General features: G+C 34.8%; 1 protein-coding gene across 1 annotated transcript in view; it reads left to right on the forward strand.

The window, feature by feature from the left end:
• The first annotated feature begins 8,493 nt into the window (after positions 1–8,493).
• CDH19 (cadherin 19) overlaps positions 8,494–18,981 on the forward strand; it is a 111,932-nt gene continuing 101,444 nt past the window's right edge. Inside the window, exon 1 of the mRNA XM_038129027.1 lies at positions 8,494–8,628. The gene's annotated coding sequence lies outside the window, so the exon portion shown is untranslated. The remainder of the gene's footprint in view (positions 8,629–18,981) is intronic.

Raw genomic sequence — 18,981 nt, forward strand, 5'->3', positions numbered from 1 at the left:
TTGATCAAAAAAGAGGAAGAGAAGGAAGGATTGTGAGGAAATCACTTAGAACTTTTTATTAAAATTATTTGGATTTAGATTGACTGTGAAGTAGTAATAGAGAGGATTTAGTAATAGAATTTTATGTGTTTAAGTATTCCCTGATTTTGAACTGCACATTAAGCAAGTGAAAATTTGAACATTGAGTATTAAAATTTATATCTCTATAGGAATTTGATCTCAAGATTGATTAGGAAAAAAGTATGTACACTGAGGTTGTTCAGTGGAAGAAGAAATCTTAAATAATTTAAATAAATAAAACAAAAATGCAAGATATGCTAACACAGAGAAAACAGGGAAGGACATATTCTCACTGGATATTCTGAAAATATTAGCTTACTTGGCAAGGCATCATCAATCTGAAATGTAGCTATTTCTAAAAAAATCTATATAAATATATTTTCCAGTATTGTATATGGTAGTTAATCTGCCCTTCACCTCTTGTGATTTTAGGGTGATGATTTCCACCTAAAATAATATTCCTGCCTATACCAAAGAAACAGAGGAGTCTGTCTAGCAGACATTACACAAGAAACTGAAACTGACTGTAAAGTGCTCTGAAATGCATACAGTAAACACATTGAAAGAAATTCGATTATCCTGCCATCACCTTTCTTTATAGAAATATGGTATGTTTCTTGTAAATTATGACAAGAGCAAGCACAATGTTTTCAAACTGAAGTGATTTTTGAGATGATAGTATTCCTTAAGACACTGATCTATTTGATTATATTATCTAACACAGAAAAGCAATCTGCCACTGCTCAGAACTGCAGACAAAAAATAGCAACGCTAGAAAAGAAGAATGGACTCAAGAATAATAATAATAAAAATCAAAACCAAAACACAACCTATTTTTCCATGCAGGGAAATCCACAGGAGGCCACAAAAACTGCTTTGCAGCACAGAAAACACACATACACTCCCCTTCTTTTCTCCTAATAACAGAAAACTAATACAATTGAAGAAATCAACCTGTTCATCTTTCACAAAGAGAGTCAGCAAGACCTATGTTTAAAAAAAGTATTTTAAAGCATTTTTACTACCTGAGAAGGTTTTAAAAAATTTTTTAGAAAGTAATATAAATGGAAAACATACAATAAGACAGATGATTCTAAAAATCAAAACCAATTCTTTCTTTCAAGACTTTAGTTTCCAGAACCAGATTCTATCTGCCTATTTAACCAAAATTACTTGTACAGAAAATCAGAATAATAAGTTATCTTACTGTAAGTGATGTCAGCCTCATTTGCTGTCAGGAAACAGAATGACCAGAAAATAAGGTCATCCAGAACTGAAAACAAATATGTTTTCTTCTCTACTTTGTCGTTGACTCTTAAGTTCTGAACCAATGTGTGAGCAATGCTAGAAAAATGAGGCATTTTTCATTTAATAATCAAAGACCTAAAGTTCAAGAAGCTGAGAGAAAGGAAGAAACAATGGAATATGTGATATGTGAGAGAAAAAAAAAATAAAGTGGTGAGGAAATATTTCTGGAAATACGGGAAAATACTTACAGTAGATGATAGAAAACCAACTGTGAGACTATTACACTTCTAGTGACTTCTGACAGATGGAACTCTTGTGAGGGGTATAGATACATAAAGTGATAACACTTGTGAACTGCAAGAAAATAAAATTAGAGTAAATAAAATTCTATTTTTGCAAGATAAACTATACACTAAGAGTTTGAGCATTAAGGTCAGAAACCTTATTCTCAAAGAGTGCACATATCTTTAATGATGTACACAGCCTTATTTTCTATAATTTACAATAAAACCAGGAAAAAATAGTTGAAGAAAATTTGCTGTACTACACTTTTGGTTTATGACCTTTTTTTTAAAGTAGATTGAGGGAGTTCTGTGGAATCATTATAAATGACTGGGGTTTCTAGGTAGTCTGACAGCATTATTTATAGACAATAGCAACAACTGGGGACCAAGCTATCTTGCTTGATACGTTTCTGTCTTCTACTGCTCTGAGTGGTGACTAATAACTAGGGTTGGTGAAGTTGCAAATGCACTGATATTAAACAAGAGAAATCACAAAAGGAAGGGGAAAGGCATACAACAAAACAAAATAAAATAAAATAAAATGTGTTCTGTAGGAAAGCCAGAGCACAGCCCAATACATTGTTGCTACTCTCTCTGAACTTCCTGAGTTTTGCATTTTCTGTGCAAAGGGTTTACAGCCTCAGAATCATGCTGCTTTCAGTTTCGCTAGGAAACTCTGCAAAAGTTTACTGTACATAAGCATTTAATTTTTTTTTTTTTTCACCTTGTAGCAAGACAGGTTCTTGTGGAATTCTCATCATGGCAGCTGTGTATCACTTCCTGAAAGGATGTGTCTGCTGTCAAATTTGTGTTACAAAGTCAGGAAGATTAAACATAAGAAGCAGTGAAATTCCAAAGCAGTATGAAACATATTGCATAGTGCTGCCAATTGTTTATCACTGGTTTCCTTCATTTGAATTTATAAGGAACAGGATAATGTAATAAAAAATAAACTTACATCAGGGAAAAAAAAAAAAAAACAAACCCAAGACAGAGATCAGGGACAAAAAATACTGTATGAAAACTTTAGGTAGGAGTTAATATTTTATAGTGATTATATCTTTAGGTCTTCCATAAAATTTTCTGGAAGATTTTTTCATAAAATATTATTCTTTTGGGAAGAACATATTATTACATGTAGTCTAGTGGAAAATGTTTTTTTTTAAATTTATTCTTAGTCAAGTATTTTTAAAATTTATCATTAGTCTTAAGGGTTAATGTGAGCAGACCTAGCAAAATCACAGCAAAAATAAATCAGAATTGCAGAGTGACTGACAGGTGTCTGGATCACTATGAAATTTGAATCTTAATATCTGCTTTTTGTAGCAGCTTTACCACAGTTCATGTGCAGACAAGAAATCTGCTGCCCTTTGAATATGACATTAAATATCACAGGAAGCAAGTTGGCATTTTGTTAGTTCTCTTCTTATCCCTCCTGTATGTTTGCTAATGGATGGAAATCCTCATGACAACAGCAGTAGGAGAAACCACTGTTCTCCAAATCTCAATCCAGGGACTCTTGCAATTATTTAAGCAGAGTTTGAAGCACCCAATGTGCACAGTCTGAGGGTGATATTATGAAAAACTGATGTCTTCTGAGAATTTCAAGTACTGAAATGTGATTTGTATGCTGAAGGCAAGTTAAAAAAAAAAAAAAAGCAGAAGTTAAAGCATGTAAGTTTAACTGTTAAATAGAATGGCACTGCATTTCATAGAAAGAAGGCAAGAAGATTTTCTCAGTTTTTTTCTTAATCTAAAACTTTCCTTAGACAGTAAAGTATCTCATTCAATCTGTAGATTTTAGGGCAATAAGAAGTTATATGCTCCTTTCTGAAAGCTGATGTATTTAAGTGTTTTGGAAGACCAATCTTGAAGAATTTTTTATTAAGATCCTTACTCCTGTTTATGCCACAGTAGTGAATATACCTTTACATATCCTGAGATGTTGATGGAGAAAAGTAGTATATTCTCCTTCTAAGTAACAAAACCAGTAGAGGTTCATGTGGGTTTATATATACATGTGTGTGTGTCTGTGTGTTTTGCGTGGAAGAATCACAACTAAAAAGGCTGGATCAGAGAATTTTCAGAGACATCCAGGAAATAAGTCACAGTCCTTCCTGTCTGCTGATTCTGTTATCATTATTGTGAAATGCAGTAAAATTTCCTCTGTTCAGAAATCAATATAATATTTTTTTAATGTGCACAAACCAGAATTTGAAGTCCTCACACAGAAATTTCTATTATTTTTTTCCTGAAGAAAAATTTCTATATTTAGTCTGAAAATACTAATCTGGAAAATAACTTTGCATAGTAAATACATGCACAAAAATTTAAAGATTAGAAATGTATTAAATCAGGCTAAAATTAAATTGATCATGAATTTTTTCCTTCTTTTTTTCAGTATTGGCTGCAGTACAGTTAAACCTTAATATGGCTTTGTATACTTGGGATAAATTAGGAAGAAAGAAAAATATGAAGAATTTTGTGAAAATATTATGTAAGACGCACTGCAGTAATACTTGTTTATAATTTTGAGCATATTGATAAACTTGTCTACAGTGGCCATTATGCCATTAAATCACTATAAACTACCATATCCCATTAATCACTATAAAAAGAGAAAGAAACACCTTTAAAATTTATTTTCATATGGAAGCGCTAGACAGATGCAGACATTGAGGAGGATTAACTGTTTTATCATGTTTTCTACTTCATACATCCATTCCTACATAACTACCATTATTTTCTTAATTCATTTTGGGGGTTAAAAATAAATATCAGCATTTTGATAGGACTTGGGAAGATTTCTACAGGTTCCCATTAATTTTAAGAGCCATCAGAGCGGTCCCTTGAGAAGGAAGGTGTATAAAGTAAGTCAGAAGCAATGGGCCAGGAGAAGCACAAGGCAGGAGTTTCCAAGAAGCCATTATTTGGCATTAGCATTGTGTAGCAGCAGGTTCTCTGGGTTCTCTGAAGGAGAAGGAGAGATCAAATAAGGGGGAAAAAAGATCTGTGAACTGTTAAATCTAGAGAAAGGGTGAAAAGACTAGAGCCAAACTGCACAGAATAAAACCATAATTACGCTCAAGGCATGATATCTACGTCCAGGGCAGCATTATCTATGATAATTATCGGCTGCTCCTTAGTTTATCAGGATATTTAAAGTGGCTGGAGGTGCAGGACTCACATACAATAAAATGGAAGACTGTGATAATTCTTCATATACTAGATGGGATTGAAAAAAAAACGAATGAGAAGCTTATAAGCTTCTTAAAGTAAGAAGCTTCTTAGCACAAGAAAACAAATATTCAGGGTTTACTGTGCCTTTAAGCATAGCATGCTCCCTGCTGAAAGAGCTCCCAGTTAGCATTTCAGCTGGGAAGAAACATATTACAATTCCTCTTTTGCTGTTTTCTTGTTTGTTGGTTTTTCTCAATCTAGAATAAGAGTAAATCAGTCTGAATAAAAAGGAGGTTTGTTCTATATGTATAGCACCAAAACCATGACAAGAGAGATTGATGTGTCTATTAAAGAAGTAAGTGAGGGAAATAATATCTTAGTTTTGCTAAGTCTATGCTTGCTGTTCTTTTTCTAAATGTGTTGGAGTACAATTTTATGTTTAAAAAAAAATTAACCCGTTCATCCAGCAAAAACAGGCAAATAATAATTTGTCTTCCAGGATAATATTGAAAATACTAAAGTATTCATGTCAACACCCAGATTCCCAACAGACTATAGGTTCAATGATCAGAAACTTTCAATGCTATTACCTGACAGCTTCTTTGAGACATAGCAGAGTATAAAATAGCCTTGTGGGGTTTGTTTGTTTTGGGCTGTATTTTTTCTTTTTTCCAGTGAAGAAGACTAGGACTGCCACACAGAAAGCTGCAGCATCTGACATTATAAACAACTGGAAAAATCTAGGTATAAAAATTCTTAAAACTACTGTTAAATACATTAAGAAACATCATGGTGAAGCCTGGTTGGTTACAGATACTCCTCTTTTTGTCACTGTTCCCGTTTTGCAGCAGCCACTTGTTTACTACCAATACACATCAAGTCAATTTGGCTGTACAAAAAACTGGTGCCTTATGAAGAAGTGTTAGGGCCACATAGGATTAATGGGAGCTGATGGATGCCGATAAAACTTAGAAATAATACAGACAGGTGAAAGCCTATAGATATTTTCACAGTTTTCATTTTCACAGTTTTTAAGTCTACATTTTAATTATGCTACTGGTCACCGAAATTCATTTCTGTGCAATGGGTTTGGAATGTTGCAAATGTTCTTAATGTCTATGATGATGATGTGATTGTAAGCACCTTATTTAAGAAGTATTTCCTCCTATCACTGCATAAACCCCTATATGCCTATTATTTATCTCATCTGATCATATAAATGATAATCACAGGGCTTCCTACTGCACTTATTATTAATAAAACTCTAGAGAGTGCCTGAAATAAATCAAATTTTATATGAGCCTTAAACCTTAACTAACCTGCCAAGACTTAAGACAAAGCACACAGCTCAGAAGTGGAGGACATGGAAATTTTACTGGGTTGCAGAACTTGGCATTACTTCTGAGTTGTGCCCTGGCAATACCTCAGGGCAAGGCTAAAGTCACTACTGCCTTGTCCTTTCATCCTTGTGCATGGAATGAAAATAAAAAGGGACAATCCAGATCTAGCTGCAAACCAGCACATGACAGATGACTGATGTACCTATGTCTCAGCAAATACACAGAGATACAGTGCAAGAATGATAAATAGCCTGTTGTTGAGCAGAAAATCAGTTCTCCTTGACAACTTCCATTTTTGTGATTGCAGAATAGCTATTGAAGTCCAAGGCAATAATAAAATCAACTAATAAGAACGAGTCTGTAGCAAGTATTTTAACACCATAGTAAAACTGGAAACATAATTTAAGGAAAAAGGACTAATTTCCTTGGACTTGCAAGCATTGGCATTGTCTTCTCATTGACTTTCAAACTTTCAAATTAACAGAAAGAGTAAAGCCCTGGTTTTGGACAGATTCTTTACCAGTGGAAGTGTCTTTGAAAATCTGTGAAGTCAGCCAGTATGTCAGTCCATCATCTCATCTGTGAAACTAATAACAAGCTCCAGAGTGTTAATGAGAAATGGTCAGTTGCTCAAAAACCAAGTCAGAGTATAAACCCTTAAATTAGATGTTCCAATGCAATTTTTGTGATACCATCCTACCTTGATTTTCATTATATTCTTAGTCTTAAGTTGCAAATGCAAGACGTAGCTGGGGGTGTATTCTATTGCTCTCTGTTAAAGGTGGGGCAGTTATTTTCTGTAAATTGGGCCACCTGTTAAAACCAGGTGGGACAGTTTTCTTTATCTCTTCCTCAAACCAATCCTCCCTCAAAAAATATCTTCTGTTAATGGGCCATTGAGTCTCACTGCATGACTAACAAAATTACATCATCCCATTGTGAGATGCTCCACCCAGGGGGAGGAGCCAAACATTCCTACATGTATATAATCTGAGATTTAGAACACTGCAGGCAACCTTTTCCCACTGGACTCCCAGAGGAGTAGCTTTTTCCCACTAGATTCCCAGAAGAAGACTGAGTCCATCTACACCACCACTGAACTTTCAGAAGAAAACTACACCCTTCTACAGGGTCACTGTTTCCACAGAACCACACCTGTCACTTGGGAGGACTGCAGCCACCATTTAATTGGACTGCTACCAACACCCTGACCCACAGGGTGTCAGATTGTGTTCTGTCAGTGTTGTTCTGTATTACTGCATTATTGTTTTAACTTTTCCTAATGAAGAACTGTAATTCCTACTTCCATATCTTTGCCTGAGAGCCCCTTAATTTCAAAATTATAATCATTTGGAGGGAGGGGATTTACATTTTCCATTTCAAGAGAGGCTCCTGCCTTCCTTAGCAAACACCTGTCTTTTCAAACCAAGACATCTTATTATCCGAATCATTCATGTAAGCATGAATGATTTGAGGAGTCATGGGATCCCACCACTGGGTGTTGTCCGGTCCTGTCTTCCACAGCTACTAATGAAAAAGCAAAGGTGAATACAACACCTCTGTGACCTTGTGTGCCAAAATGTAGATTTGTAATTTCCCATTTGGAGGATACCTCCTGAAACTCTGCATGTTAAGGTTATAATGGGAATTGAGGAATTATCCCATCTTCTTAAATTTGGATCCATGTGACTTCTAAATAGGGAACACAGGCACCTGGAGGCAGTCTCCTTCTTACAGATCTCAGCTGTTTTTCTTGCTATCACAGCAGCCACAGACAGCTTGCTGGGACACCATGGTGAGAGATGAGTCAGACTTCTCCATGCATCAGAAAGTTTCCTCATGCCCAACGCTTCTGAAGACTGGACTGAATGATGCAGATAGGGTGGTTTGTACCAGAGGAGCTATCATATTGTAACACAAAATTCTGCAGATATTTTTGAAGGAAAAAATTTCTTCTACCAAAGTGTAGTATGGTTGAAATTGCTGTCAGGCATGAGAGAGCCTCCAGGGTCTGGGATTTAAAGTCTGAATCCAATCTCTTGAATCACAAATGCTGGATTTTTTTATTGACTGAAAAACATAGGGCAATAATGTTTTTTCCTTTCTGATAATTAAAAAAAATAGGCCCCTAATTTAGACACTCATAAAAATTTTAAAACCTACTGTTACACACAGTTTAAAATACCATTCATGCAAAACTTATCTACAGCACGTTTGCTTTCTGCCTAATATTTATTCAAAACCCTTTTCCACTGCAGCTGGGAATGTTGTTTCTAACCACCAAAGACATGTGCAGAACACTGGGGATGTAGAACAATTGGCATTGTTAAAGGCAACAGGGACAGCTTTCATCCAAAACATACTACACATCTCTCAGATGCTGGTTATCTCCCAGAGCTGGTACTGATAAATGATGTACAACAGGAGTGAATGCTGAGACACAGCCAAGCAGAGAAAAGGGTATCTAGGAGGAATTCCTTCACAGAAAGAGGCAACTCATTAAATGAAGAGAGCAGGTACAGCATTTATTTTTCCTTTGCACATCTATTTTCCTTCTCTCTTAAACTTGGGACTTGTTTGCATGCTCTGTTTCAAGACAGAATCTTGGTCATGACAGCAAAGCCTTTATTTCTTTGTGCCTATTTTGGGTTTATATAGGTATAGATGTGATCAAGAGCATCCAAATGAGGGAGGTCTCAAAAAGGTGTTCCACTCTTCTGAGAAAGCAGTGTTCAAACTGATTCAATATGCCTTACTCTTACTCCCCCAAAATGGATAGCAGGTTCCTAGTTTTCCTCCTTTCACTTTGATTTTTCATGTTTTTATTCCCAGTTTCAAAATGTCTGAGTTGTCTTAAAGAACATCTCTATTGTTTGAAAGGTTGTACAGTTTTTTCTAGATTTCCTGGTTTTGGCTGAAGTTGAGTCAATTTTCTTCACAGTAGCTGGTAAGTTTTGGATTTGTGGTGAAAAGGGAGTTGATAATGCAGAGATGTTTTTGTTATTGCTGAGCAGAGATTGCACAGAGCCAAAATCCTTTCTGCTTTTTGTACTGACACACTGGTGAGGATTTTGGGGGAGCATGGGAGGCTGGGAGGAGACACAGCCAGGACAGGGACCCCAACTGACCAAAGGGATATTCCAGACCATATGACATCATGTTCTGTATATAAAGTGTGGGAATAAGGAGGAAGGAGGTGAGGTTTGGAGTGGTGGCATTTGTCTTCCCCAGTCACCATTACATGTGATGGCACCCTGCTGTCCTGGGGATTGCTGAACACCTGCCTGCCCATGGGAAGCAGTGAATTATCTCCTTGTTTTACTTTGCTTGTGTGTTTGACTTTTGCTTGTTTGCTTTTGCTTGCTTGCTCTTCCTATTAAACTGTCTTCATCTTGAGTTTTCCAGCTTTCACCCCTCCGATTCTCTTCCCAGTCACACTGGTGGGAAGGGGAGTGAGTGAGTAGCTGTGTGGAGGTTCATTCCAAGCTGGGGTTAAACCATGACACTAGTCTAACCTGTCTCATATATTAAACTGTGTAAAGAACATTTGCAACTAATTGAAAACAGGCATAAACTCCACAGATGAATGCCTCAGTCATTATCTTTCAATTATGAATCTTGGCTCTATCTATTCTTCAATATCTGGTTTTGAAACCACCTTCAAATCCTGACCTATAAGCTCAGTAGCTTGTGTAAGATCTGGAAGATAAAAAACACTTTGAGTTTTGGCTCTGCATTAAGTCAGATCCTATTTATGGGGAAATATAAAAATTACAGTCTATGGTGACTACAGTGTGGCACATATTTAATAGAATAGGCATAATTTTCTCAGAAACACAGGCTTTTGAAAGCAGAAATCAAAGAATTTGCAATATGTTATACCAGGCTCTGATCTACTTCCAGCAATAATAGGAGAGTTTTTAAAAGAAACCACAGACTTTTATCCACTCAGCTCTTAGGTTCAGAACGAAACAGTGCTGAGTATTAAAGTGTGACTCACTGACACTGATTCAGTGGTTATGAGGATATTTTAAACTTACCCCAGTGTAAGTGATTGTACATCCCCTTGAAGTGGTATGATCCAGCAACCATAAGGACATACAGATCTCAAAACCTTTAAAAATTGCTTGTTCTAATTTGCTGGTGGTGCTAAAATGTTTTCTTTAAAAACTCTATCTCTTTAAGCAATTGCTGACATATATGAAGGAATGTTCTAATGAAATTTTAATTTTTGAAAAAAATTGTTAAATTCAATATGGATAGCTGAAGAAATGTAAGTATTCACAAATTTGTTTTTCTTACGCAGGAAAAAAACGACTTTTGATTTATTAAAGTATTATGCCTTAACATTTTAAAGATTGAGTTGCTTGTCCAATTTGTAGTTATTTGATTGAAATGACTTTCCATTTTGAAATTTATTTCATTTTAGAAAAAAAAGTATACAAATTTTAAAAATAAGTATTAATTGATGAGATAAAAAATGCTGAAGATTAACAAGTTATTATCTTATTATCTTTTGTGCTTCATTTTTATTTTCATTTAATTCAGAAATCTTAAAATCTTAAGGGCCAGGAAACTATATATATATATATATATATATGTATGTAATGATTTACAGCTAGGAATGGAAAAGTGAATAAATTAAGCAAAACGTTTCCCTTTTTTTTTTTTTTTTCAATAGACTTCATTTCTCAGGTCTACTTCATAATATGAACACAGAAAATGTTACAAGTCATGTCATGCCTCCCTTGATCATTATCACCATATTCAGTTCAAAACAAGATTAAATAGGTACAAACTGATTGGAAAGTAATTTGGCTGGTCACTGGAAGAACAATATTAATCATCAGAAGATAATATATTCTTTTAGCCCTATTCATTCTCTCAGAATTAGTTCTAGAGCCTAAAATTATTCCATGGCCAAAGTAGTCTGGATTTAAGCAACAAAATCAATTAACTTGATTAATCATAGATCCATTTGTTCAATGGAAGGTGTGATATAACAGCAGACTGTGGTACTGAATGATTAATGAATTTTCTTTCACTCCTGAGAAACCACAAACAGGAGTATGGTTTTTCAGTTGATTTCTATCAATAATTTTAGGCCTGAATGCAAAATGTCACACTAGTTTTATAATATATTGCTCCTCTAATGCCAGCTAAGATCGAGAAGCGACTCAGGTGTTTACCCATTCCCCTCTTTCCCTTCAGTAGTAGTGAGGCTGACTAAACAAAGGGACTTAAAATTTTGGGTTTGGGTCATGACAAGATAGACATCTGAGTCCAATTATCTCTCCTAGCCTGGCCTGCTGCAAGAAGGGTCATGTTTTAAAATGTAAAAGAAAGGAGTAAAATCTCTTTTCCCCAGAAAAAGAACATGAAGGAAGCTGGGAAGAGTAATCAGTATCCATGTCTGGTCTTTCTCTTCCTTACAGTGGAATCATATTTTTATCCTTGCATCCCACTGAGCTAGAATTTTGCAGATGTTTTTGAGTCTGGTATACATTTAACTCTTTTTCTTCCACAACGGGGGTACAAAGTCTACATCACTACAGTAATTGTTAATTATATCCTCAAGAAAATCAGAAAATGCATGAAAGTTTTATGGCTGGTGTGAAGGATGAAATCTTTGTATGCAGACAGCATAGGGTGGGAAAGGTTGTTTGCATATTTTCTTGTGGACTGTGCTATGAAATTACAAATCTAACAGAGAAAACAATGAAACTTATGTTTCACAATCTAATAGTTGTCTTCTGTATCCTGAACCCAGAGTTATCTGTCCCATGGAAGCAAACTGAGTTTGAAAAAGTGTTTTTCTTCACACTACCTGCCTACCTGTGCTTAGTCTTACATCAGATGACTCAATTTACTTGTTTATGAGACACATACTAGCAACAAAAATTAATTCCTTGAGTGTCTTCAGGAGTGTAAAGAAATATCCACATTCCTCTTTATCAATATGCCAAAGAACAAGGTGACTTAGCTGTCCCACTGAAAAGCTTATCTGCCTAGAAACTTCAGTATATTACAGTACACAGAAATTGTACAACTGCTTCTACAAATGCTTTTATGAACAACTCATCCAGCAACAGTGCACACAGTGGATGGGATATAATCCCAGTCTTCCTTGAGAAGACAACCACAGACATTAGCAAAAGAGTTCAATCTGATGCCAGTGCACACAAATCTGAATGCTTTGTCTATTTTCCTCACAACAGACTGATGTAAGCCACCAAAAGAAATAGAATTCATTGCCTTTTCAGTCTGTCAGATCAATGATCCACAAATAAAGAAGCCTTCATGCCAAGAATTAGAATAGATTGGAGATCTGTTACTTTTGTCTTCAGTGTACTTGAAAAATTATGCCAATTATGAAGATTTTTGTATGCACTGGTTTTCTCGTGTTTTGCTTTTTTGTTTGATTGTAAATCCATTTTTTCAAGACTTTCTTATATGCAAATCCAGAATTAATATACCAGTGCAGCTCTAAAGGAGATATTGAAGTATGCCAAATATAAACATATAATTTAAATATTAAATGCATTTTTACCGACTTTACAGGTAAAGTTTTACAGTTATTTCAGTGACTTATTACAAATCAGATCTTATGCTTGTGCAACATATTTGTTTGAGTTTAACTGAGGATAATCATGTGAGATGAGAGAAGAGGAAAACTCTTAGGTAAAATAAGACTCTTTCATTGAGTTTGGCTGTGGCTGTTATTCTGCTGTGCAGTAACCTATCTGGGACACTGAAGATCACTTCCTGATAGTAAAAGTCAATAAAGTGAAGAGTGGTATTTATTTAGTATAATTGGCTACATTTACAAAAGTTCATGAGTATATCCATATCAGAGGAGTACAACAAGGAGAAGTTCTTGGGGATTTTGATTAAAACATTAACAACAACTTTCTTAATTAAAGTTATATTTTAAAAAAGGAAACACTTAAACAGAAAAACAAAGAAAAACAGAACTATTGAGGCCTTTTCTTCAAGTCTGCCAAAACATTTCCAGTGCAATAGTACCCTTCTTCCATTCTTCCACAGCTGTACCCTGCTTCTGGGCTGCAACAGAGAAATAAAAAGGTGTTTAAACAAACATAAACTATAGGCCTTGTGTGATTATATCTTTCTACATTTAATCAAAATGACAAATGACAAATGATTTACCTTTTAGACAATGACAACAAATCTTAACTGAAACAGTTTGAAGTATTTAACTCTGTTAACTTTCAGTCATTAATTGAAGATTACTGTAAAATCATACGTCTGTATTAGAAGTGGTGTTCTTCTTGGAAAGAAAGTTTACATATTCCATTTTCTGGTATGTAACTTATTCAGACCTTACTAGTTCATTCTAAGTTCAAAGACCCATGGAAGGGATGTGAGAGATCCTACCAAAAAACCCCTAAAAACCAGAAGACCTGAAAGATTTTGTTGTAATAGAACAAAGCATCTTATACCAGGTAACTAGCAGGTGAAACTGCTTGAATTATCTCCTTTTTTGAAACACATACTGCTTTATTGAAATCCATGCAACACAACTTTCATTGTTTTCTATGAAATAATGTTCAAGGAATGTAGGTTTTGTTTGTTTTTCTAAACACTGAGTCTATATATGTGTGTGTATATGGGTGTATATGCTCATATTCTTTAGTTTTATCAGCCCTACTCTCACACAAAAATAGTTTTTGGACTTGTTATGTTGTAAGGGAAAGAAAGGTACATCTACTCCTCCAAACTTGTTTAATTCTTTCAGATTTTAATTTTTGAGCTAACAGTGTTATCTAAGCATCTCTCATTAGGCTACAAGCAAAATGGTTATTACTTGAGGGTTTTATTCATAAAATTCATGAGGTTTGTCAGAAAAAACAAAAGCAAAATCCCTAGGCTAAACAAAGAAAGTGACATGTCAAGTTTTGTATAATCCAGGATAGACCTTGATAGTGAATAAAGCAGACTCTGACTGAGAATTTTCTTAGATTCTGGATGTCAGAGCAGCTCTTGATTTGTGTGGCCTCTATTACATCAGATAGACAATTTGTCTCATCATGATTTATTTTTCACACACCACTTGCTTACCAGATCCAGGGATACTTATATTTGATTGTTTCAGTAAGGAAAAGATGTTCTTTATACACTCGGTGTATCCACCCTATAATTTGCAAATATGAAATGAATAACCGAAAAGTGGTGACAGATGGAGTCCAAACATTCATGATAAATAAAGTTGTTTAAAATCCAACTATAATTTCCCATGAATAGAAAAACTAAGTGGTTTTTTTTTTCTTTTTGAGCTCAAGGCTTTGAAAATTTTATTGCTTTTTTTGAAATCATAATACCAAGGAATTAGACAATATTCAATTGAAGGCAAGGCATATAACAGAATAAGAAAAAAGTGAAGCAAAAATTTGATGCATGTAAGATTGATAGTCAACAGAGTTTTTTGTGTATGAAGCACAATAATCTTTATGGCAAAAAACATCAAGCTGCAGTAAAACAATGTTGATGACTTGCCTTGGCTGCTGTAGGACATTTATTATCTCATTCCCTTGAATGTTGTGGTAGACTCACTGGGATTTTAAATTTAATTACTCCTATTTCAAATAAAAATTGAGAGAAAAAAGGGAGAAAAAATAATAAAAATATGTTTGAAGACCACAGATGAATTAGCAATTGTGGGGCTGGTGTTTAAATTGTACAATGTATTTTAAATTAATTGTATTAAATTGACTTTGTCATGCTTTGTATTTTTCAAAATGTTTCTGGGTGACTTTTTAAAATAAAGATCATATTATTTCATATGTGTGCATTTATAAACATACTTATACATAACAATAAAATATGCTTTAAGAATTTGGGCTGCTAAGTAGAAGTTAATAAACTGGACAGAAAACTTAAAATTGAAGATATGTCACATCAAAGGTACAAATACAATAGTGCTTAAATTAGTATACAACTTCTAAAATTATGGATTAATTCCACAGCATAAAAAATATTTTTCATTTACCTTTTTTGGAGATAGATATTAGATGAAAATAATGCATCAGTTCATTCACCCTTCAATATTTATCATTTGATTTTTATAATGGTATGAAAAATGGAGTTTAAGGAACACAACTGAGATGTAAAAAAAGACAAAGTCAACATAGTTCTACTTTAAACTTTATTTTGGTGCCTATATTCACTATTAATTCCTCTAATTGCTGGGATCTTAATTCTTGAAGAAAATCCCAAACTGTGGTGAACTTAGAAATCAGAGCTTCACACTAGTCCCTAAATGGTTCATTGAGGTGGTTAAAAAAAAATTGAAATTTGAAATTTCTATCTCTAGGTTAGATTAATATATTTTGGTGCAGTTGATCATGTGATGTCTATATGAATGTCTCTGCTGGCAGACACTGGTTACATAAAAATAACCTTATTTTCACTGACATGAAGAGAGCACTGCATCACTGAGCCACAGACTCATTGTGAATGTTTTCATCACAAATCTATAACATCTCTTACAGATGCAGATGTGTGTATGCTTAGTATCCAGAAAAAAAAAGAAAATTATCTGTCATACCCATGTTTTACATGTAATGGGTCAAGTACTCTTGATTTTTCTCAAGGAATGTAAAGTACGATTTTTATTGCAGACCATCAAACTTCAGTCTTGATCTTCAGTTTAAAGGAAGACATGTAATACCTCAAGAACATAATATTATTATGGAAAGATAATTATGTTCTCTGGGCATGTGTAAATCTACCTAAAATCAAAAGAACAAACAACCTGGAAGGTGGGATCACTTGTAATGAACCACTGCTAACATTGATAGCGACTTTCAATTCTCACTCTTGCAGAAAGATGGTAATTAACATTTCTCCAGCATAAGAACTCCCTCAAAACAATCAAATATCATTTTACAGTTAAGTGAGTATGATATAGAGAAAGAAGTGAAATAGTTGGAAAACTAGTTGGCAGCATTTTAACATTACCTATTAAGATTTTTGCCTTGATGTTGCCAAATTAATGTGCAAGCAAGGACTGGATTGGACTTGCAAACATTTGCTTAAGGAAAAGTTCTTCTGTGTGTCTGAGGCAATCTAGAAGACTATCTCCAAATTTTTAGGTGACAATTTTGTGGAAGCGCGTGTTGCAACTAAGACATGAAAGCAGGTCACGTAAATATTATTCATCTATTTTTCACTAGAAACCTTGAACATTAGATAAAGCACCTAAACCAGCAAACTCAGCTACGTAGGCCTCCAAAGCAGAAAGAAGTGGCTGTTTCCCAGAAAGCTCAGTGCTGTGGAAACTAGACTGCTACCAAGATATACAGTTTAATTTTGCTGTGTCTGTGTGACCCATATCACAGTATTTGATACCAGTAACCCTGAGCTACCAGTGGTTATTCTACCAGTACAATACTTATGATATTTCATAGTTTGCATACTCAGGCTTTTTTTAATGGTAAAGAAAGAAATAGAGGAAACAGAGCAACTACGATCAGCACTTGAAAATGCAGAAGAGGAATATTTACTCCATTGAGAACTTGATGCGAAATTTGAATTAAGACAAAGTTTATAGTTTACTATGGAATGTGGAAAAAAATAACATGTTGCAGTTTTCATATAATGTCAATTTACTTTTTGCTCTGTATTTTTTCTCTCTTTGTTTAGAAACAAAATCCTGAGAGTATTAAAGAGTATGGACCTGTACAACTATGTCATGCAAATGAAAGAAACAAAACAATTTCTATAGCTAATATTCATGAGGTTTCCATAGCATAATTTCAGTTACATAAAAGAAAGATTTTGTTTACTAAGTTTTCTTTGACATTTTAGTTCAGTTAGTGCCATGGCAGAAGACAAGTTGATTAGGTCATTTGCATCATCTAAATGGAATTCTGAGTAATGTCATCATTCAGTGGGTCATTGAGAACAGAAAAGTGATTGTATCCCATGAAACCACGCTTTATAATCAAGCAAATAATACTTGGAATGTATCATTAGTCTGTACAGATACAAAGTCTGATTGGCTGATATTCAGATAAGGAACATGGACTTTGAATTGTACAAGGGTGCTAAAGAGTGGGGAAAAAAAAATTAGGAAGGAGGAGAAGAAAAACACCTTTCAAGTGAATCCATGTTTGAGTCCAAACTTATTCCCATCAATCGGATTTGAAATCACCTTTAAATATGCTGAGATGCAGCCAATTAAAAAAAATACAGTAACAATATAATTTAATTTATATGCATAGTTTAATCAGATGGAAACAGTGTTTCTCTAGGGGACTGTATATTTTGTTAGGTACTAATGTTCAAGATATCCCCCATTTCAATAAGAACCGTAGGTCTTACTATCCAAACCAGCCTTAAACAAACTTGTGTAGAAACATTTAACTTCAGCTGCCTGAAGCACTTGACATTCAATCAGCCCCAAATGGCTCAATTTAGTCCAAGCTGTAAAAAGCACTTTCATTTAAAGCTCATACCACCACCAGAGAGGTGTTGAATCTGTTGCGTATTAAGTTAGCCTTTGTCAGCAGAACATTGCAGGGATTTAAACGTGTGTTAACAAATTACCTTCATTCAGAGCACCAACTTGACCCGAATCTCCTGAGCTATAAAATTCAGCATGATCAAAAAAGAGAAAGGAAAGTGACAGTCTAGGTTAGACTCTTTTGGAATTGTAATGTTTCCACTTTCAGTACAACTGGCAAGAGTTTTAAGAAACTGGAGAATATCTTCTATTGAATGGAATATGAAAGAATCTGAGAATAACACTGTATTTAACCTCTATACTATAAGGAATATATATTCACACGTGTCTGTATATCTTGCCTTAGGCCAGTGTCAAGGAAAAGAGAGTGTTCAATCCTGTAAGGTACTGAGTACTCTGGCTGTGATCCAGCAAAGCACTCAGTTATGTGTTTAAATTTAAGTACATGGATCATGCCACTAACTTCAATGGGATTATGCTTAAAGATAAACTAACCTTAAATGCTTTGCTGGATCACAGCCACAGTGCTCAGTACGGGGTGAATACAAATCCAGTCTGAGAGCAGCATTTTCCTTTCTGTTTCAAGTGAGACTTCACAAAATACATAAAAAAGTTCTTTTGAGGAAAGGAAGTTCATATGATAACCAGACTGAAAAGATTCAGAAGGGTGGGATGATTATTAAATCTCGGAGTCCTTGTGTTCAAACAAATAGGCAAAGCAACAAACAAAAAACAAGCTTTGACTTTCCCAGGCTCAGATATTCATTTTTTTCATGTCACATAATGACTGAGCATGGACTGGGATGTAGACAAAGCAGCAGAAATTGAGTGAAAGAGTAGAGATAGAGGCAAACAATGTTCCCTTTTATCCTTTGCCAAATTTATCTCCTGATTTTTATTGTGGCCTCTCCTAATTCTGTAATTGAAAAGAACAAGAAGTCTCTAAGTTTAAGCATATGTGAACACCCTCACAGAATACACATCAATTGAAACCAGACAATACAGGTTATATAATTAGAGACAAGGGACATTCTTATGGGTCTGATGCTGTTCCAGATAAAAACAGCATGAAAGTACACTTAGGAAACAAAGAATATTTCAAAAAGCAAAAGCAAACCTGTGCTTTTCAGCATTATATATAAAGACTATTAACTTTGTCATTTGGCATACATGTTTTGAACTTCCCTTGGCTCCTGTCAGTGTAAAGAGGACCTGTTTAAAGAACTGGAGCCTACTGAAAGAAGTCACGCAAGTGAGAAGAGAAAGAACCTATCATGTATACACTTCCACCTCTCACCTATTCTTGATGGGCAGCAAGAAAGGGTTCTCATGTCACCAATTTTTCTTTCATTATCATCAGTCCAGGTTGCCAAGTCTTTGG

Source organism: Motacilla alba, chromosome 2, assembly GCF_015832195.1.
Source record: "Motacilla alba alba isolate MOTALB_02 chromosome 2, Motacilla_alba_V1.0_pri, whole genome shotgun sequence".
NCBI classification, from domain to species: Eukaryota; Metazoa; Chordata; class Aves; order Passeriformes; family Motacillidae; genus Motacilla; species Motacilla alba.